Genomic DNA, 23491 nt, shown 5'->3' on the forward strand with positions numbered 1-23491 from the left:
TCGGGTCCTACCGGGTAGCGGTCGTGTTCCTGGGCGTCTTGTAGCAGAGACCTTTTCCAGCGTACCAGGTTGAAGCTGTGAGTATCGTGTGGAGGAACGGCTACAGAGAGAGAGAGCGGACCTTGGATATTTTTTCAAGTCCCTGTAAGTTACAGGGAGTGCGTGGTTCAACGCGCTGCCTGTGTTCTATTGATTTTCTCTTCAAGGAGTTTAAAGAGACAGGTCTCTTATGTTTTGAATGGCACGGCGGTGTACAGTATTCTTGTTCTTGGCCAGAGAGAGAGCGGAGCGTAGTGGAGAGGCTTATCTACACGCTACCGTTCCGAAGAAAGGCACTAGTGTCTCGTATGTTAAGTGCCAAAGCGGAAGGTAGTGGGGATCTACACCTTGCCGTGTTTGGAGTTTGCTTCGACTGGGATCCAGTGGATTACCATTCTTTAGAGCAGAAGACAGTAGTAGGAGGCTACGTCTTGCCGTGTCTATATTGGAACGTTTATAGTATATCTTCAGAGAGACTTTATGCTTTTCACGTATTAGTTCTTTTTGGATTCACTTGGGATTGTGGTGTGCTACGCATTTGACAAATGGATATGAACTAAAACAAGGCGGGGTACGTTACAGATAGAACTAAGAAATACCTATAGGTGTTCTATACATTACAAGAGTATAACCTGCTTTTTTGTATTCTTTAGGGACCAGAGGTTCTGATATCCAATACATGTTACAACAGGGAAGAGGTGGATTACACTTCCTTCACAAAGGTGAATCCTATGATCAGTTTAGTGAGAATGAAATGAGTGTAGGTTTAAGTTGTGAATTTCTTTAACCTGTGTATTCATTTTCTTGTCTTTCAGCTATCCCTTCCCTGCAGTCCCCTTCCGTCCCCTCCTTGTTCTGTTTATTTTCCCTCGCCCTATCCCTCGAACACGCTGTGTTTTAAGCAACAGTGTGTTGGTGAGGTCGGGAGGTGGAGTTCTATGTGCTACAACCGGATCCTGCAGCGTGGAGCCTGACAATAACAATATGGTAGGGAATGATTGCTAGTACAGCCATGGACAAAGAGAGGGAGTTGTTTCAGTTCCAGTAGATCAGAGTGGACCTTATGTTGAGGAGGTTACATCAGGTGTGTCAGAGCCTTTTCTGTTGGATACTGGTGCTACAAAGAGTTCTATTATGCACTCAAAACTCCCTGGCGCACCTTTGTCTGGCGAAATGAATGTTTCAGTAGGTTTTTCTGGCGCCACAGTTAGGAACCCGATTTCTAGTCCTATGTCTCTTTCTGTTGGACCTTGTGAATTCGAAACACCACTTATACTTACAACAGGTTGTGGCGAAAATTTGTTGGGCTTGGATCTGTTGAAAAGACTATATGCGACTCTGTACTGTTCTCCTTCGGGAGTACAACTCACACTAGGTAAGAGAGTGGTTTCCACAATGTATCTATCTAAGGATAAATTCCCGACAGAATTGTCTTCTCTTCCGGATACTCTTTGGGCTACTGGTCCTAATGACGTGGGTCTTTTGGAAATATCACCATATGTTGTGACATTGAAAGCCAATGTTAGAATGCCGCGCATTCCCCAGTACAAAATTTCCAGCGAAGGTGAAAAGGCATTGTTAGCGATCATCTATGACCTGATTGATAAGGATGTGATTGAAGAGACAAGAGGCAATGTTTGTAATAGTCCCGTTCTGCCTGTTTTGAAGCGTACTGATCCTTCCCAGCCACCTGTTTATAGGTTTGTGATCGATCTTAGAGAGGTGAATAAGATCGTTGTGCCACAGTTTCCAGTTGTCCCTGATATCACTGCCCTATTGACTATGAGTCCAGCTTCAGCAGCTTGGTTCTCAGTGATTGACTTGAAGAACGCTTTCTTCAGAATCCCAATTGCCGAGGAGAGCAGAGATATTTTTGGCTTCAGTTTAGGAGGCCGAATTTTCCGCTTCAAACGCGCTCCTCAGGGCTACTGTGAAAGTCCATCAATATACAGTCAGGCTTTAAAAACACAGCTTGATACGATTGTTTTACCTGACGGCGCTACCCTTATTCAGTATGTCGATGATTTGTTAGTCGCCGCAGACACTGAGGAGATTTGCAAAGAGACTACCTTGTCGTTGTTGCGTCATTTGTCTGATTTGCATCACAAAGTCTCTCTTTCAAAATTGCAATATTGTCGACAAGAAGTGACCTACTTAGGTCACCTCTTAGCAAGGAGGGAATGAAACTGACCCCAGAAAGAATTCAGGCAATTGCAAAATTGAGCGTGCCAACCACACAGAGAGAAGTGCGTGCTTTCTTGGGCATTACATCATATTGCAGACAATGGATACCGAATTTTTCCTTATTGGCCAAACCTTTGGTGGCATTGACTTGTAAAGATACACCGAATCCCATCCCATGGTCTGAAGATTGTCAGAAAAGTTTTTCCGAATTGCGTGATGCATTGTGTTCGGCTCCTGTGTTGGGTAAGCCCTTTACACTATATGTCCATGAGAAGGAAGGTAGTGCATTATCAGTGTTGACACAGTCTTTTGGGGACAAGCAACGTCCATGCGCGTATTTCTCATCGACTTTGGATCCGGTAGCTAGGGCGTTGCCGAGTTGTCTAAGAGCCACAGCAGCAGCAGCCGTTTCTATCCGACAGTCTGCTGGTTTAGTGATGAATAACATGTTGATTGTAATGGTCCCGCATGCGGTGGACACTTTGTTAAATAGAACCAAGACACAGCATTTAACTAGTGCTCGATTGTCAGGTTATGAGCTGACATTGTTAGCAAGTCATGTCCACATTAAAAGATGCAATGCATTAAACCCAGCCACGTTGTTGCCAATTCCAGTTGAGACAGAGAACGCTGAGGAGCAGCACAACTGTTTCTTTAAGACAGAAGAAGAAACGAAAGGGAGAATAGATCTTAGGGACACTCCTCTTACTGAATGTGAAGGTACTTTGTGGGTTGATGGTTCATATTTCAAACTTCCGAATGGTGACACGACTGCAGCATACGCTGTTACGACTTTGCATATGATTGTCGAAACTGCACGCATCCCACATAACTCAGCGCAAGCAGCAGAATTGATTGCACTTACGAGAGCATGTGTTTTATCGAAAGGAATTAAAGTGACCATATATACTGACAGCATGTATGCCTTTGGTGTGGCTCATAGTTTTGGGCGTTTGTGGCGTGAACGTGGGTTCCTGACTTCACATGGAGCTAAGATCCAGCATGGTCAGTTGGTGAATGAGCTTCTTGAGTCACTGACCTTGCCGTTGCAAGTGGCGATTGTTAAATGCAGTGCACACAAAAAGATTACAGATGATGTTGGTCGTGGAAATGCGTTTGCGGATGAAGTTGCGAAAGAAACAGCAAAGAATGTAATGAGTCGAATGTATGTTGCAGGCCCTGCACGATGGGTGGGTGACGTTGGTATGTGTGAAGATACGATTGAGAGTGTGAAGTCCATCCAAGCTGAAGCTACAGAGAAAGAACTGAAGGTGTGGAGAGAAAGCACTGGTAAATTGGATGTGAATGGTTGTTGGGTTGAATTGTCGGAGCATCAGCGTTGGTTGCTACCCAATGCTTATGTGCCTGCAGTGGTTACAATGGCGCATGGAATGGCACACATCAGTGTGAAAGGGATTTGCAAGTTACTGGCTCCAGTATGGCAGAACACCAGAATCCCTAAGTATGCAGAGAATATAGTCAAGAACTGTATGGTGTGTCTGAAATACAATCCTGGTAGGGGAACCCCAACTCCAGCTGGTCATTTTGCTCCTCCTACGTACCCGTTCGAGGTTTTGCAGCTAGATTTCATCCACATGGAGAGGTGCAACAATCTGAAATACGTACTTGTTGTTGTTTGTGCCTTTTCATGATGGATAGAAGCATATCCCCTGAAAGACAATAGTGCCTTATCAACAGCTAAAGCCCTTATCAAAGAATTCTTCCCCAGATTCGGAATGCCGAGAATGGTTTGGAGTGATAATGGGAGTAAATTTGTGGGTCGAGTGATGAAGAAAGTGTGTGAAGGGCTAGGCATTCATCAAAAATTCCACGCTGCAAATCACCCCCAATCAGCTGGATTAGTAGAGTGCTATAACGGTACGCTAAGACTAAAACTGGCCAAAATTCAAGCGAGTTCTGGTCTTACTTGGCCTGACGCTCTGCCCTTGGCACTCCTATCAACAAGAATGACTGTACACTCGAGGGTGGGACTTAGTCCCTACGAAATAGTGTTCGGCCGTCCGGCCAACATATGGGGAGTGCCAAGGCCAGCCAAATTCAGCGAGTTAGAGCACCCTGTACTACTTGATTATTTGTACGACTTGACGGCTAAATTGCGTGTTTTACACCAACAGGTACATGATACTCTACCTCAAGCTACTGAAGCTATCGATCATGGAACCTATGTGCTCGTAAAGAATTTTCAGCGGACAAAGAATGATGAGCCCCGCTGGACCGGTCCCCACCTAGTATTTCTCTCCACAAGATCAGCTGTTCGAGTGGAAGGAAAGAAATACTGGATCCACGGGGTCCATTGCAAGAGGGTCCCTTTACCTCTGCCTCACGACCGGTGGGTCCAGGAGGGGATTGCTGATTCTGAGACTGAAAGTTTGCCTCGCTTCCTGCTCTTTAGTGATGCACAGGTAAAAGGAACAAATTCTGTACGCGAGAGTGACGACATCCTGCAAGGATCTGCGCCACCGTCAATGCGATTGAACATTACAGAACCTGAACTGTTGTTCGAAAACCAGACAATACCTGGAAGAACACGTTACGATTTGAGGCCGAGAACTATGACTATGGACAAATAAAATATTGCTTTTTGACTATTTTTGAAAGTGCAGCGCTCTCATCTGATAAACTTGCTTATTTTTGTTTTTCAAACCGCCATCCGGGTTCTGCTGCTAGGGTCGCGGTTGCCAAAGTCTTTGGGGTGCAGCCGAAGATGTTAGGCCGACGGTTCTGGTTGGTCTAAGGGAGTTGCCCTGGACTAACAGAAGCATTCCTTAGCATAGAACACCCTACAGCCGCGGGCAGCAATTATAGAGGATGGAGTTTTCCGAGATGGAGAGACCTGCCAAACCAATGAACTTTAAAGCCAGAATGTGTACAATAATGACAAGAACACGATTTCTGATATTATGTATTTGTATGTTGCTAAGTGTGATGACATTTTTTATAGGATATGTTTTATTCACTTTTCAAGTGGCATTCGCACCTACTACACAGCCCATACCTCCTCCTACTGTTTCCTCACATTCTTTTCACCCTCAGAATTTGCAAAATAACTCATTCATCCAGCTTTTACACCAACACCAACACCAGTTAGTAATGAACACGACTAATTGTTGGGTGTGCGGCCTTATGCCACATACGACGGATAAAGGTATCCCATATTTTGTCTTGCCATTCAGCTACTATGGTTCTTTGTGGGCGTTTCAGACGATGTTCCTATTTTCCATCGAACCATATCCCCCACGTTCCACGAGAAGTAGCTCGAGCAACAAGGCATTAGTGGTAGGAATCATGAATATGAGTAGAGACATTGATTCATATAGGACCATTCCTGGAGATGAGTTGCAAGCATACACTAGATGGAACATAACCGAATATAGAGTTGCTCTGAATGAAAACGAGCAAGCAAAGAGACCCTCCCCGATTTGGATTGTACCCCATAAGGGTCACCTATGTCTGCAAGGTAATGGCAGGAATCCCGGAGCTCAGTTAGGGAAGAGTGTCTGTACTGAAACGTATGTCTTTTCGTCTCAGACCTCCCCTTCATTCATAGCAGCTAGGGGCACCTACTTCATCTGCCATGATAGAGCGTATACATGGCTACCCCCGACTTCTCGGGCACATGCTTAATTTCGTTCCTGGTGCCTCCCACCTACACGGCCGCGGCAGATTACCATAGGACAAGGACAGTTAGAGGTGTCGTGAGTAAAGACGACACTGCGGGACAAGAATTTGGAGACTTCGTAAAAGGTTTTCTGCCGTTTTGGGGGCCTATGGTGAACATCAGGAATATTCGCCATTTGACGAGGGTAGTTGAATCTGCCATAGTTGAAACTGCCGGTGCCCTTAGTAACTTGACTGCGGAGCTCCAGTCGGACCGCCTTATGACTCTTCAGAACAGAGTCGCCTTAGACGTCATACTTAGGTGGGGTATGTAAAGTGATCCAATCAAGTTGCTGCATTTTTATCCCAGATAACGCTCCGACAGTATACCAGGCCATCCCCAAACTGCATAAAATCTCCGAATCTATTCACGTGGATAAAGGAGACTGGTCACTGATGGGGTGGTTATGGGAACTGATATCCGCCTGGGGTTGGAAGATATTGATAGTCATTGGGATGGTCTTAGCCATTCTTTTCCTGCTCTGTCTGTGTGTACAGTGTGCTCCTGCAATATGTGGCCTCTGTGCTACATCATGTGTAAGGAAACCTGTATCTGGAGACAAACTAAGTAATAGGATGATGCTACAGCAACATCTCAATGACTTTATGAATACAGACCTGGACTCAGATTAGCGTGAGTATAGGTTATTGCCTATGTAAGGGCAAAAGGAGGGTCTGTGGTACTGAAATTTCTGGACCCGGGTGTCTGTGGTACTGAAATTCTGGACTCGTGTCATAAACATCGTCGTATCATGACGATGTTGGTACTAGCAGACCGGTAATGGTCTAAACACTATGCATAAGCATTTTCGTCGCGTTCGAGTGACGAAATCACCCTTAAATCGAAGTTTTCGTCTTTGAACCCTCGGGTTCCATTTTGTGAGCGGCAGCCATTTTGTGATTGCCCTCACATAGCCAAAAGACTAAGGCCGAATTCGATCCGAAGGACACGTACACCTTTGCTGACTCCTCTGTGACCTGGGCAAGCTGACTCCACTGCCCGAAGCCAAACCTGTTCGGCCAGGTCCTCTCCCAGCGGCCGAGCTAGATTCGTATCAAGGCACAACATATCATAAAACCTTTCATCGCACACAAACCATGCCTAATCTTGCACACACCTGTCCCTGTTTCTTGGTTTATGACTTGCTTTACGAGGAGGAGGTGCCCGATTTTATTGTGGTCCGTCGATATCTGATGAAAATACTGGACCTTGCCGGGTAATTTGTCATGGACTGGACGAACTGAAATGTGGGCTTGTCATCATGACTCTGCTTTTTCTTTGTAGTGAAAATATGCGTAGGGTCAACTGTAAAATAAGGAATGTTTGCCTGAAGCATATTATTTTGTATAAAAAGAGAAGGCTGGCTTTGTAAATTTGAGCAGTCTCCTGAGAACATACATGCAGTTGTACTTCTAGGATATCTGTTACTGGCTGCAGCCAATAAATACGATCTTTTGACTTCGCCTAGAAGACTCTGTGTTTCTGTAGTCTGAAACAGGAAGGACTTGGAGTTTTCAGGTGTGTTCCATGGCACCGCCGGGTCCAAAAAAACCCGGTATTCCAGAGACTGTAACAGACTGACAGGTGAAGACTACGGTAGACTGTAACAGAATGCCAGGTGAAGACTGTAGGAGACTGTAACAGACTGACAGGTGAAGACTATGAGAAACTGTAACAGACTGACAGGGAAGTTCTAGGGCAGACTGTAACAGACTGCTAGGCAAAGACTATGGAAGACTGTAACAGACTGACAGGCAAGCTCTAGGAGAGACTATAACAGACTGACAGACAAAGACTATGGGAGACAGTAACAAACTGATAGACGAAGACTATGGAAGACTGTAACAGATTGACAGGCACGCTCTAGGGGAGACTGTAACAGACTGACAGACAAAGACTATGGGAGACAGTAACCGACTGACAGACGAAGACTATGGAAGACTGTAACAGACTGACAGGCAAGCTCTAGGGGAGACTATAACAGACTGACAGACAAAGACTATGGGAGACAGTAACAGACTGACAGACGAAGACTATGGAAGACTGTAACAGACTGACAGGGAATCTCTAGGGGAGACTTTAACAGACTGACAGTCAAAGACTATGGAAGACTGTAACAGACTGACAGGCAAGCTCTAGGAGAGACTATAACAGACTGACAGACAAAGACTATGGGAGACAGTAACAGACTGATAGACAAAGACTAGGGAAGACTGTAACAGACTGACAGGCACGCTCTAGGGGAGACTGTAACAGACTGACAGACAAAGACTATGGGAAACAGTAACCGACTGACAGACGAAGACTATGGAAGACTAACAGACTGACAGGCAAGCTCTAGGAGAGACTGTAACAGACGGACAGGCGAAGACTATGGGAGACAGTAAGAGACTGACAGGCGAAGACTATGGAAGACTGTAACAGACTGACAGGCAAGCTCTAGGGGAGACTATAACAGACTGACAGACAAAGACTATGGGAGAAAGTAAAAGACTGACAGACGAAGACTATGGAAGACTGTAACAGACTGACAGGCAAGCTCTAGGGGAGACTATAACAGACTGACAGACGAAGACTATGGGGGACAGTAACAGACTGACAGACGAAGACTATGGAAGACTGTAACAGACTAACAGGCAAGCTCTAGGGGAGACTGTAACAGACTGACAGACAAAGACTATGGGAGACAGTAACAGACTGACAGACGAAGACTATGAGAGACTGTAACAGACTGACAGGCAAGCTCTGGGGGAGACTGTAACAGACTGACAGACAAAGACTATGGAGGAGTGTAACAGACTGACAGGCAAGCTCTAGGAGAGACTGTAACAGACTGACAGACAAAGACTATGGGAGACAATAACAGACTGACAGATGAAGACTATGGAAGACTGTAACAGACTGACAGGCAAGCTCTAGGGGAGACTGTAACAGACTGACAGACAAAGATTATGGGAGACAGTAACAGACTGACAGGCAAGCTCTAGGGGAGACTGTAACAGACTGACATACAAAGACTATGGAAGACTGTAACAGACTGACAGGCAAGCTCTAGGAGAGACTATAACAGACTGACAGACAAAGACTAAGGGAGACAGTAACAGACTGATAGACGAAGACTATGGAAGACTGTAACAGACTGACAGGCAAGCTATAGTGGAGACTGTAACAGACTGACAAACAAAGACTATGGGAGACAGTAACCGACTGACAGACGAAGACTGTAACAGACTGACAGGGAAGCTCTTGGGGAGACTGTAACAGACTGACAGACAAAGACTATGGGAGAAAGTAAAAGACTGACAGACGAAGACTATGGAAGACTGTAACAGACTGACAGGCAAGCTCTTGGGGAGACTGTAACAGACTGACAGACAAAGACTATGGGAGAAAGTAAAAGAATGACAGACGAAGACTATGGAAGACTGTAACAGACTGACAGGCAAGCTCTAGGGGAGACTATAACAGACTGACAGACAAAGACTATGGGAGACAGTAACAGACTGACAGACAAAGACTGTAACAGACTGACAGGGAAGCTCTAGGGGAGACTGTAACAGACTGACAGGCAAAGACCATGGAAGACTGTAACAGACTGACAGGCAAGCTCTAGGAGAGACTATAACAGACTGACAGACAAAGACTATGGGAGACAGTAACAGACTGATAGATGAAGACTATGGAAGACTGTAACAGACTGACAGGCACGCTCTAGGGGAGACTGTAACAGACGGACAGGCGAAGACTATGGGAGACAGTAAGAGACTGACAGGCGAAGACAATGGAAGACTGTAACAGACTGACAGGCAAGCTCTAGGGGAGACTATAACAGACTGACAGACAAAGACTATGGGAGAAAGTAAAAGACTGACAGACGAAGACTATGGAAGACTGTAACAGACTGACAGGCAAGCTCTAGGGGAGACTATAACAGACTGACAGACGAAGACTATGGGGGACAGTAACAGACTGACAGACGAAGACTATGGAAGACTGTAACAGACTAACAGGCAAGCTCTAGGGGAGACTGTAACAGACTGACAGACAAAGACTATGGGAGACAGTAACAGACTGACAGACGAAGACTATGAGAGACTGTAACAGACTGACAGGCAAGCTCTAGGGGAGACTGTAACAGACTGACAGACAAAGACTATGGAGGAGTGTAACAGACTGACAGGCAAGCTCTAGGGGAGACTGTAACAGACTGACAGACAAAGACTATGGGAGACAATAACAGACTGACAGATGAAGACTATGGAAGACTGTAACAGACTGACAGGCAAGCTCTAGGGGAGACTGTAACAGACTGACAGACAAAGACTATGGGAGACAGTAACAGACTGACAGGCAAGCTCTAGGGGAGACTGTAACAGACTGACATACAAAGACTATGGAAGACTGTAACAGACTGACAGGCAAGCTCTAGGAGAGACTATAACAGGCTGACAGACAAAGACTAAGGGAGACAGTAACAGACTGATAGACGAAGACTATGGAAGACTGTAACAGACTGACAGGCAAGCTATAGTGGAGACTGTAACAGACTGACAAACAAAGACTATGGGAGACAGTAACCGACTGACAGACAAAGACTGTAACAGACTGACAGGGAAGCTCTTGGGGAGACTGTAACAGACTGACAGACAAAGACTATGGGAGAAAGTAAAAGACTGACAGACGAAGACTATGGAAGACTGTAACAGACTGACAGGCAAGCTCTTGGGGAGACTGTAACAGACTGACAGACAAAGACTATGGGAGAAAGTAAAAGAATGACAGACAAAGACTATGGAAGACTGTAACAGACTGACAGGCAAGCTCTAGGGGAGACTATAACAGACTGACAGACAAAGACTATGGGAGACAGTAACAGACTGACAGACAAAGACTGTAACAGACTGACAGGGAAGCTCTAGGGGAGACTGTAACAGACTGACAGGCAAAGACCATGGAAGACTGTAACAGACTGACAGGCAAGCTCTAGGAGAGACTATAACAGACTGACAGACAAAGACTATGGGAGACAGTAACAGACTGATAGATGAAGACTATGGAAGACTGTAACAGACTGACAGGCACGCTCTAGGGGAGACTGTAACAGACGGACAGGAGCAGACTATGGGAGACAGTAAGAGACTGACAGGCGAAGACTATGGAAGACTGTAACAGACTGACAGGCAAGCTCTAGGGGAGACTATAACAGACTGACAGACGAAGACTATGGGGGACAGTAACAGACTGATAGACGAAGACTATGGAAGACTGTAACAGACTGACAGGCACGCTCTAGGGGAGACTGTAACAGACTGACAGACAAAGACTATGGGAAACAGTAACCGACTGACAGACGAAGACTAACAGACTGACAGGCAAGCTCTAGGGGGGACTGTAACAGACTGCCAGGCGAAGACTATGGGAGACAGTAACAGACTGACAGGCGAAGACTATGGAAGACTGTAACAGACTGACAGGCAAGCTCTAGGGGAGACTGTAACAGACTAACAGACTGACAGACAAAGACTATGGGAGAAAGTAAAAGACTGACAGACGAAGACTATGGAAGACTGTAACAGACTGACAGGCAAGCTCTAGGGGAGACTATAACAGACTGACAGACAAAGACTATGGGAGACAGTAACAGACTGACAGACGAAGACTATGGAAGACTGTAACAGACTAACAGGCAAGCTCTAGGGGAGACTGTAACAGACTGACAGACAAAGACTATGGGAGACAGTAAAAGACTGACAGACGAAGACTATGAGATACTGTAACAGACTCACAGGCAAGCTCTAGGGGAGACTGTAACAGACTGACAGACAAAGACTATGGCAGACAGTAACAGACTGACAGACGAAGACTATGGAAGACTGTAACAGACTGACAGGGAAGCTCTAGGGGAGACTTTAACAGACTGACAGGCAAAGACTATGGAAGACTGTAACAGACTGACAGGCAAGCTCTAGGGGAGACTATAACAGACTGACAGACAAAGACTATGGGAGACAGTAACAGACTGATAGACGAAGACTAGGGAAGACTGTAACAGACTGACAGGCACGCTCTAGGGGAGACTGTAACAGACTGACAGACAAAGACTATGGGAAACAGTAACCGACTGACAGACGAAGACTATGGAAGACTAACAGACTGACAGGCAAGCTCTAGGGGAGACTGTAACAGACGGACAGGCGAAGACTATGGGAGACAGTAAGAGACTGACAGGCGAAGACTATGGAAGACTGTAACAGACTGACAGGCAAGCTCTAGGGGAGACTATAACAGACTGACAGACAAAGACTATGGGAGAAAGTAAAAGACTGACAGACGAAGACTATGGAAGACTGTAACAGACTGACAGGCAAGCTCTAGGGGAGACTATAACAGACTGACAGACGAAGACTATGGGGGACAGTAACAGACTGACAGACGAAGACTATGGAAGACTGTAACAGACTAACAGGCAAGCTCTAGGGGAGACTGTAACAGACTGACAGACAAAGACTATGGGAGACAGTAACAGACTGACAGACGAAGACTATGAGAGACTGTAACAGACTGACAGGCAAGCTCTGGGGGAGACTGTAACAGACTGACAGACAAAGACTATGGAGGAGTGTAACAGACTGACAGGCAAGCTCTAGTGCAGACTGTAACAGACTGACAGACAAAGACTATGGGAGACAATAACAGACTGACAGATGAAGACTATGGAAGACTGTAACAGACTGACAGGCAAGCTCTAGGGGAGACTGTAACAGACTGACAGACAAAGACTATGGGAGACAGTAACAGACTGACAGGCAAGCTCTAGGGGAGACTGTAACAGACTGACAAACAAAGACTATGGGAGACAGTAACCGACTGACAGATGAAGACTGTAACAGACTGACAGGGAAGCTCTTGGGGAGACTGTTACAGACTGACAGACAAAGACTATGGGAGAAAGTAAAAGACTGACAGACGAAGACTATGGAAGACTGTAACAGACTGACAGGCAAGCTCTTGGGGAGACTGTAACAGACTGACAGACAAAGACTATTGGAGAAAGTAAAAGAATGACAGACGAAGACTATGGAAGACTGTAACAGACTGACAGGCAAGCTCTAGGGGAGACTATAACAGACTGACAGACAAAGACTATGGGAGACAGTAACAGACTGACAGACAAAGACTGTAACAGACTGACAGGGAAGCTCTAGGGGAGACTGTAACAGACTGACAGGCAAAGACCATGGAAGACTGTAACAGACTGACAGACAAGCTCTAGGAGAGACTATAACAGACTGACAGACAAAGACTATGGGAGACAGTAACAGACTGATAGATGAAGACTATGGAAGACTGTAACAGACTGACAGGCACGCTCTAGGGGAGACTGTAACAGACGGACAGGCGAAGACTATGGGAGACAGTAAGAGACTGACAGGCGAAGACTATGGAAGACTGTAACAGACTGACAGGCAAGCTCTAGGGGAGACTATAACAGACTGACAGACAAAGACTATGGAAGAAAGTAAAAGACTGACAGACGAAGACTATGGAAGACTGTAACAGACTGACAGGCAAGCTCTAGGGGAGACTATAACAGACTGACAGACGAAGACTATGGGGGACAGTAACAGACTGACAGACGAAGACTATGGAAGACTGTAACAGACTAACAGGCAAGCTCTAGGGGAGACTGTAGCAGACTGACAGACAAAGACTATGGGAGACAGTAACAGAGTGACAGACGAAGACTATGAGAGACTGTAACAGACTGACAGGCAAGCTCTGGGGGAGACTGTAACAGACTGACAGACAAAGACTATGGAGGAGTGTAACAGACTGACAGGCAAGCTCTAGGGGAGACTGTAACAGACTGACAGACAAAGACTATGGGAGACAATAACAGACTGACAGATGAAGACTATGGAAGACTGTAACAGACTGACAGGCAAGCTATAGTGGAGACTGTAACAGACTGACAAACAAAGACTATGGGGGACAGTAACCGACTGACAGACGAAGACTGTAACAGACTGACAGGGAAGCTCTTGGGGAGACTGTAACAGACAGACAGACAAAGACTATGGGAGAAAGTAAAAGACTGACAGACGAAGACTATGGAAGACTGTAACAGACTGACAGGCAAGCTCTTGGGGAGACTGTAACAGACTGACAGACAAAGACTATGGGAGAAAGTAAAAGAATGACAGACGAAGACTATGGAAGACTGTAACAGACTGACAGGCAAGCTCTAAGGGAGACTATAACAGACTGACAGGCAAAGACCATGGAAGACTGTAACAGACTGACAGGCAAGCTCTAGGAGAGACTATAACAGACTGACAGACAAAGACTATGGGAGACAGTAACAGACTGATAGATGAAGACTATGGAAGACTGTAACAGACTGACAGGCACGCTCTAGGGGAGACTGTAACAGACTGACAGACAAAGACTATGGGAAACAGTAACCGACTGACAGACGAAGACTAACAGACTGACAGGCAAGCTCTAGGGGGGACTGTAACAGACTGCCAGGCGAAGACTATGGGAGACAGTAACAGACTGACAGGCGAAGACTATGGAAGACTGTAACAGACTGACAGGCAAGCTCTATGGGAGACTGTAACAGACTAACAGACTAACAGACAAAGACTATGGGAGAAAGTAAAAGACTGACAGACGAAGACTATGGAAGACTGTAACAGACTGACAGGCAAGCTCTAGGGGAGACTATAACAGACTGACAGACAAAGACTATGGGAGACAGTAACAGACTGACAGACGAAGACTATGGAAGACTGTAACAGACTAACAGGCAAGCTCTAGGGGAGACTGTAACAGACTGACAGACAAAGACTATGGGAGACAGTAAAAGACTGACAGACGAAGACTATGAGAGACTGTAACAGACTCACAGGCAAGCTCTAGGGGAGACTGTAACAGACTGACAGACAAAGACTATGGAAGACTGTAACAGACTGACAGGCAAGCTCTAGGGGAGACTGTAGCAGACTGACAGATAAAGACTATGGGAGACAGTAACAGACTGACAGACGAAGACTATGGAAGACTGTAACAGACTGACAGGCAAGCTCTAGGGGAGACTGTAACAGACTGACAGACAAAGACTATGGGAGACAGTAACAGACTGACAGACGAAGACTATGGAAGACTGTAACAGACTGACAGGCACGCTCTAGGGGAGACTGTAACAGACTGACAGACAAAGACTATGGGAAACAGTAACCGACTGATAGACGAAGACTAACAGACTGACAGGCACGCTCTAGGGGAGACTGTAACAGACTGACAGACAAAGACTATGGGAGACAGTAACAGACTGACAGACGAAGGCTAGGGAAGACTGTAACAAACTGATAGGCCACGACTATGCAGGACTCTACCAGATAAGAGCGCAAATGAAGGGCCCAGTCCACAGGCAGAGTAAGGAAATTGTATCAGACTGGCAGGTGAAAGGCTTGAGGCCTCACCCTATACCAGAGTGGCAGTCCAAGTGCAGTCACTGTCTATTGGGAGACAGTTTCAGAAAGACAACGCAAAACTATGGAAGACTGTAGCAAGCTCCACGCAAGACCATGGCATACTGCACCAAACCAACACCCCAAAATTACGGGAGCCTGACCAGACTGACAGCCTAAAACTGAGGGCTATACTGTGACCCTGGATATCCCCATTTGAGATAGCATCAGACTGATAGCCCAAGACAGTGATGCAAGACTGTCCCGCACTGACAGCTCAAGTGCAGCACAGAGTATGCAGAAGGGGAAGAGGTAACGTAGAGGGTTGAGAGCCCAAGATTCCTGAAGATTTCACCAGACTGACTGATAGTGTTCAGCATCATGCACGCGGGTCAATGGAGAATGCTCCAAACAATGAGGATCATTACACGATCAACATTAGTATCAAGCGCAGAATGATTTGGAGTGGACTTTATTAAATTTAGAGAGATCTATCTTGACTGCGAGGTTTAGGAGGTTGCAGTCAGTCGGGGAGACTCAAGGAGACCCAGTAACTCAAGGAGAGCAGAGATGTCTAACAACTACTGGCCCTACCTCTGACCTCATGAGTAACTATTTCTGCATTTGAATTTCACTCTAAACCTTCAACAATTCACTAATTCTCCTTCCTCTTACACTTTCCCTTTTTTACCAAGCTTGGATCTCCCTGCTTTCTCATTCACTACATCCCACTGGCTTAGGTTGTCCCTAAAGATATTCCCTCCTTTCAGTTGTCACTCTCGCTCATTTCATTTTCTCCTATGTACCATCTCTGACTCCTTTCTCCATTTTGACCCATTTGCTTACTGCCTTCTCATTCATCTCGTTCTCACCTAGAAGTATGGCTCAATGATTAGAGCGGCAGACCCTGATGCAGATGTCTAGCCCGGGACCAGGGTTCAAATCCCCGCCTCAGTGGGTCTTGGGCTCAAAATTCCACGGTCCTGATAATTCTAACCTCGGTGCCTATTCCAATCATGGAGTCCCACTCTGCAACTCTGGGCAATAGCTTGCTTAATCTCCACAACGGCCCCCACAACGCTAAGGAGGCCTGGCCTCCACCTTGGGGGTGCCAGGAGTGGACGCCTCACAGTTAAAGCCAGGATGGGTTCCACAGCGGTATTCGTACAAGCGCCTTGAGACCCTTGCGGGTGAGTAGTGCGCTATACAAGTATCAATTTACATTTTACATTTACCTAACGACTGGACTCTCCACTCCTCTCCCTCTCCTCTTCCTCTACCCCTACCTCTCCCTCTCCTCTCCTCTCCTCTCCCTCCCCTCCCAGCAAGTGGGTAGTTAAGGAATTATAACAATTAGACAGACAATGTTTGATAATTCATCAGTCAATGATTGTGGATAGTGTTCAGTAGTTTCAGGATGAAATTTCCTGTAGGTATACACAATAGCAGGTTCTTTGTTATGTGACTAGGAACAGGCAAATAGTTGGGAGGGATCATGAATGGTGAAACTGGCACAATGTTTGATAACGCCCAACATGAGAATCATCTTGGATAAGAAAGTCCATGAAACAAAGAAGCCTGGAAAGCTATAACAAGGAAGGATTATAATGACAACCAGGAAAGTTGAAGAGCACAGGTTGAAGCCAAGCAGGAGGAGGAAAAAATATGTTGAGGAAAAACTTTCTCTCTCTATTTTGAGGGTGGAAGGCAATGACTGATAATAGCCAGGTCACTTCCTCTCCCTAAACATCTCTCCATGTGCGTCAGCATTTAGTCTTGCAGGGAGGTAAGAACAAGCATTGGCATAGCCAATAGGTCTCGCCTTTATATTGTATTGTATTGTAATTGCATTTATATTGCGCTTACTACCCCTGACAAGGCGTTGAAGCGCTTTATCGGCGAGTAGCAGGCTACTCCGGGACCCATAGAGGATTAGTGTTGAATTAGTATAGTGAAACATGCAAGTACATTTTAAGTGGTGGATAGGTTAGTCAGTCATTTGGATTTGGAATGAAAGCAGAAGGATAGAGGAGGAAAAAAGGTTTGTATTTATATAGCGCTTGTTACCCCTGATGGGGTGTTGAAGCACGCTACTCTGGAAGCCCATAAAGGATTAGTGGTGAATTAGTATGGTGAAATATGAAAGTAATCTCAGTGGCCGATATTAGTTATTTGGAGTGGGAAGGATAGTGGAAGGATAAAAGGGGAAGAAAGGTTTGCATTCATATAGCACTTGTTACCCCAGGTGGGGTGTTGAAGCATGCCACTCCCGAACCCATAAAAGATTAGTGGTGCATTAGTATAGTTGAATATGGAATTTGAGAAGTGAACATGTTAGTCTGTTAATTTTGATTCAAAAGCATAGTGGAGGGATAAAAGAGTGAAGGATTTTTTTTAGGTCTTAGCAGTAGGGGGAGGCTTTTGGATGAGTAAAAATGAGTTTTGGAGGGGAGGAGTCAGAGGGAAGAGTTTAGAAAGGTTTGTTTTGGGGGATAGGTATAGTAGAAAGAGGTGTCAGATGATACAAGGAGGGGTAGAGTAGGAGAGAGTCAAGAAAGGGTTATTTTGGGGTTCATAGTAGTGGCATGGGGTTTGGGATACATGAACGTGGATCTAGAGGATATATTAATGGATTTATATGCTGGGAAATAGGGTAGTGCATTGGAAATGCTAAATTAGAAGAAAGTGATAAATATATAGATCCATAAGTACCTTAAGTTTGTGGATGTGGATGGTGTGGGCTGGGTATTGCTAAATGGGAAAATGGGCAGCATTTCTGGCCCTGGTCAGTCTCCAACAGGCTCAAACAGGCAACTGCCCTTGTCCTCTCTGCCATTGACAGGCTCAAACAGGCAACTTGCCTTGTCCTCTCTGCCCTTAACAGGCTCAGATAGGCAACTGCCCTTAGCCTCGACGCTCGGGCTGAGACGCCCTAGCCCTGGCCTTTTTTATAGCCCTAGTAATCAGGTGACCCCTTCAGGCAATGGGAACCCTAACACTATCCAATTACAACACTAGCCCTAAAATCTAGAACAAATAGGAGACCAGGACCTTACAGCCAATCTTAGCCCTAGTCCAAGCACCCAATCAGTTCAAAAACCCGGATCTCTACGTCCAATAAAGGCCCTAGCCCTACCAGTAGACCCAAAATAAGTCCCTGCAACCAGTGGCACAGGTAGCCCTAGTCCCTACTTCCAATAGAAAGCCTAACCCTACTCTAAGTCCCACACCTAGTCCAGCAACCAATCACACCAGAAGCCCTAATCGCTACTTCCAATTAAAGGTCTAACCCTAGCCCTAGTCCCACCCTACTCCCAACAACCAATAACATAGGAAGCCCTAGTCCCTACTTCCAATAGAAATCCTAACCGTAGTCCCAACCCTACAATGATTGAATCACATACCCAGAAACCAATCAGAACCCTCAAATACCCAACCAATGAGGACATTCACCCTAATCCAATAGCAACACCAGATACAACCACCAATCAGTGTAGACATGTACCAACCACTAGCAGACCATGTAAGGTCCCAGCGACCTCATACAAGGTTTGCTGGCCAGGGAGTTGGAAGCTGCTGCTCCTGTTCAGAATCTCATAGGAGACAGACCGGCTCAATCCACACTTTGGACTTCAGCAGGTAAGGGCCTCACTAACTTGAAATCTAACAATACTGTTTGAATAAAACTTTACTCTCCCTGCTGGCCAAAAAACAAAGTGCACAGGCCCTAGTAAAACAGTTTAAACAGCTCACAGAAGCACCCTCTGATGTAGAAAATCCCTGTTGCTGGGGGGGAGGCAGGGGGCTGGTTTCACTGGCTTGTGAACACAAAATGGTGGCTGGGAGTGCACTGTTTTAACATACAGGTCTTAGCACAGAGCAAAGGAGAAATTTGGAGGGAAAACAGAATTGTCACCAAGGAATGAGAGGGACAAACTACAGAGGTTGGACTGCAAATCCCACAATTCAACACGCTAAATGGAGGCAATCATGGGCAGGGAAAAACACAAGTTTAAAACACAACACAGGTGATAAAATATGCAATTACAGGCAGTCTAAAACTACAATTTTTAACTGGAACAACCACAGGCAAAGACAGTAAACACAGAAAGTGAAAATCGTTTTTTAAACAACTTTTTGTCTTGGGAAGAGACAGCACTAATCTGTCTCCTTACCACTTCCTGGACTCTGCTCACTGACCTTATAAGTGTTTAGCCATGCAACACTTAGCGCCGGGACACCTAGCTGCACTCTATACAAGCTTAAAAAATAAATAAATAACACTTCCTGTTGCTGCACCAAGGATATTGTGCTGGATAACTAAACACTTATAAGGTTCCAAAGGCGAGACCTATTGGCTATGCCAATGCTTGTTATTAGTTCATGTGAGGGTAAAAAGGAGACAGCGAAAACGACTTGAGAGTGAGGTCTTCCATGCCTGCCAAGTGTCACGCATCAGGCGTGACACTAGCGCACTTCAGTGTGGTAATCTGCATACTGCACTAAAATGCATTGTCACGCATATGTGTGGTGCCTCAGCACTCTGACTGTGAAGTGCTACCACGGTAGTAGAAGCTGTGCTCCATTAGGAGAAGCAGCAGGAGTCTAGTGCGCTGATGGCAGCATGCAGTGCACAAAGTGTGAGCTGTCTGACCTCTGACTGCTGCACACCTAGTGAAGAATTGCAAACGAATTTATCTTTTCAGAGTCCGAGTTGGCAGGCACCCACCGCGCAGCGACATGGGGGCGGCCTGCATTCATCAACCGAGTGAGTCTCACTCTCTCATCCCGGCCGTGGTGCAGCCTGATGTGACTTGGCTGTCACAACAAACGGGTCGCCAAACGGACAGGGTTCAGGTAAGGTAAGTGTACATTCCGGGCAAAGCTGGGTGCTGATAAAAGTGAAGACAGAGCAGCTGCTGTTTATCAGCCGCGCATCTGATTCGACAGCTCTTGTGTACAGGACACGAGCGGAGTTTATTGGGTTTGGAGGCGGCAGTTCTCTGCTTGTTTCTTGTGCCCTGCACTTCAGGTCCAAACTAAGTGACAACGCGTTGTGGCCTACTCTGTAACTGGTCTTCGTTGGCAGCAGTGCCCGTGGGCAGCACCCCCCTGCTTTATGCCTCTTAGCCTGTGTGATGCCGGGTCTCTTTGGTTTTTGTGCGTGAGGTGAGGCAACCTGCTGGATTTATTTCAGTATGTTAATCAGTCTCCCCACAGCCACTTCAGCTGGCGTGGAGAGGCAGCGTGAAACTCAGGCGGCTCCTTGGCACAAGTGGAGCTTGCCCGGTGAGTGAGGCAACCAAAAAAAACAGGGAGAGCAGAGCCGAGCCGGGGCCGGCTCTGACTCAAAGAGTCTGTGCAAGAGCAGAGCCTTTCAAATATTTGCCACATAAATCATGCAGCAGAGAGCTATTCACAAACCGTGGGACTCGTTGCACAGGACTGTTTTTCAACAAATGCGCATAACTGTGACACTAATAAAAAATTTCATATCATTGTAAAAAAATGTGTAAATATTGAAAATGAGGAAGAAAGTAAGGAAGGGAAGTGACAGAAGGGCATTGGGGACCGTAAGGGAGAAGTGGAGGGATGATAGATATATATGAAAGGAGCACAGAAGAAATAAATAGCTCAAATACAGAAGGGAAAAAAAGGTAATGTTAAAGCAGCGCTTTGTTTTTGAAAGTTTCTGAGCGTCATGTGCGAGTTTTCAGTATTTAAATGGAAGTCAACAGATGCTGTTTTGGTCACGCATGGCACTATCATGGCAGTTCAAAGTCTGGTGAAGAGACCCTGGAGTTGTGTTCTATGGAGAGTTTACAGATCTCAATAACGGCACCAGCTGCAGCACAGTACACACATAAATGGTGGAATGCGTTCAGCTCACCACACTCAGATTCAGCAGTGCAAGCTTTCTCCATGCTTTGACTGTGTGTGTGATGTTATTTAGTTGGTGGTGTACAGATGTGTTTGTTAGAGTAATTATGTGTGTCAAGACAAGTGTTTGGCGAAGTGAGATAGTGAGTGTCTGTTGTAGTTGCCAAGTGTAGTGGTAATAAATCTCAGACCTCCTTCGCTAATCCTCTCTTTAAACTCAGGAGCTAAAGATGTGATGCTAAGGCCTCCCCTCAGGTAGGCGACACATTTCTCGGTGGTACTTACTTTCCTTTCTACTATAGGTTAATGTCAGCTGACATATTACTTAAGAATTGGAGTGCGAAGCAATACAACTTAGCCATCAGTTCCAGCACATACTCTGTCAGCATTATATCTCCTCCAACACCCCCAGCCAATGCTTAATTTGAGCTGGTGGTTGCAGATTGGGCATACCAACACTAATTTTTGGAGGCCAGCACTTATTTTTCTTCATCATGACTTTGACCCAGAGTAAGAGAGAGAAAAACACACAAGGAGAAAGAAGGATGTTATTTAATATGCTTCCCTCGTCTTTATTCTTGATTTTGCTTGCGAGAAAGTGTCACTCATAGTCGTTGAATGTCACTCATAATTACACTGAAATTATGAATATGTCACATGTGAGCAATCTGAAACCTTGGCAGCTATGGTCTTCATACGTGTGACATTTAAACTTTATGCTAGAATGCCCCTATTGTGTGCAATGTGGTCCGAATTTGAGAGTAGACGCGTGTATTCACTCCCTCCCATTATTGGTAACATTTTACGTATAACTTTAGTGTATCTTCTTAAATGTTCTTTACTGTATCTTCTTAAAAGTTGAAGATTTCCTTTTCAAGTAACAAAGTTTCTATTTTGTTTTATGTATTGGCAAGCAGGAGCTCATGTTTACGCATGTAACAGAGGGCTGCTGAAAATGCGATTGAAATTCCATACAGGCAATAAGATGGGGGTTCTGTATATGCCAACATTTGAGAATGCCTGGAATGGAGCTTTAGAAAAAAAATCGGGAGAAGTTAATCGTCTCTTTAACTTACAGTGCACTCAAAACATTTTAAAGGGACAATCAAAACAATGTATTTTTCTGCTGAAAAATGGAGTGTGTGACGAAAGTCGAAAGGACTGACATGCATAGCTTCGGCCTGCATTTGCTGTTCACTAATGCACGGATCAATAAGATTATTATACGTAACATTTCTCAGGAGCCAAACTGATAGATTCAGCCTGATCAAGTGACCTTGGCACGTTAGAACATTTTAGGTAGCATTATGTAGCTGGTGACGTACAGACAAGGTCGGGCGGACGATCTACGTATCTGACGATGTGAAAACGTCACGTGCCCTTCCTTATACGCCTGTGAATGCATCGACTTCCGCGGGTAATTAAAGCGCCAGGCGCCAGCTCGGGGACATATACAAAGCCGAAAACGATTATAAGGTTGGATTCTTTAAGACCAAACAGAATACACAGTCCCCTTTTCATTTCCATGAAGGAAGTAACACCGCCAGCCTTTCGCTGATTAGAAGTGTCAGTGTGGGGACGCAGCGGACGTCCGCTAGATGCTCTTCGGTTGGATGCTTTCCCCTTTCTCCCCCAAACTGGTGCAGTTCGCCACAGCGAGCTGGACGTTGATATTTCCATGACAACCGTCAGGAGCTCATCTAGTTTACTCACCGAAGTTGAAAGCGACGTCATAGTGACCTGGAAGTTAAATCTGTGTCGGTTCCGGTTTATTCGAAGTTTTTAAGGAAATGGCGGATCACACTGGTATGTATTAAGCTGTATCGGAGATATTGCTCGTAACCCAGAGCCGAATGAGGCTGTGCGAGGGTACTGACTGCAGAGAAGTAGAGAGACCAGCAAAGGTCTCATGATTCTGAGGTCCATACCATTCCTATGTGACTCTTCGAGTATATCCACTCGTATCCCTTCCTTGAATGACTTTCAATTTTTTTCTGTTTGTATCTCTTCCTTGTGTGACTTTATAACTTGTACGTTTACAATTTTGTTTCTGTTTGTATCTTTTATGCAACGCATGTAATCTCAAGTAACTGGTTCTTATGTAAAGCGCTCTGACACCTTCGGGTAATGTTCGCGCTATATAAAATCGCATTAAATAAATAATCTGTGCTCGAGTCGAGTATAGACGTCGTCTACCCACTATTTTCACAGGGTAGACGCCGTCAACCCTGCC

The 23491-nt window shown here is 45.6% G+C and overlaps 1 protein-coding gene across 1 annotated transcript in view; it reads right to left on the reverse strand.

Annotated features, from left to right (window-relative positions):
• The window catches only part of ANTKMT (adenine nucleotide translocase lysine methyltransferase), a 108817-nt gene extending 85828 nt beyond the window's left edge, over nt 1-22989 (reverse strand). The window contains exon 1 of the mRNA XM_086941250.1: nt 22972-22989. The gene's annotated coding sequence lies outside the window, so the exon portion shown is untranslated. The remainder of the gene's footprint in view (nt 1-22971) is intronic.
• Nucleotides 22990-23491: the final 502 nt, after the last annotated feature.

The sequence above is a fragment of the Lissotriton vulgaris genome, chromosome 10 (genome assembly GCF_964263255.1).
Source record: "Lissotriton vulgaris chromosome 10, aLisVul1.2, whole genome shotgun sequence".
NCBI classification, from domain to species: Eukaryota; Metazoa; Chordata; class Amphibia; order Caudata; family Salamandridae; genus Lissotriton; species Lissotriton vulgaris.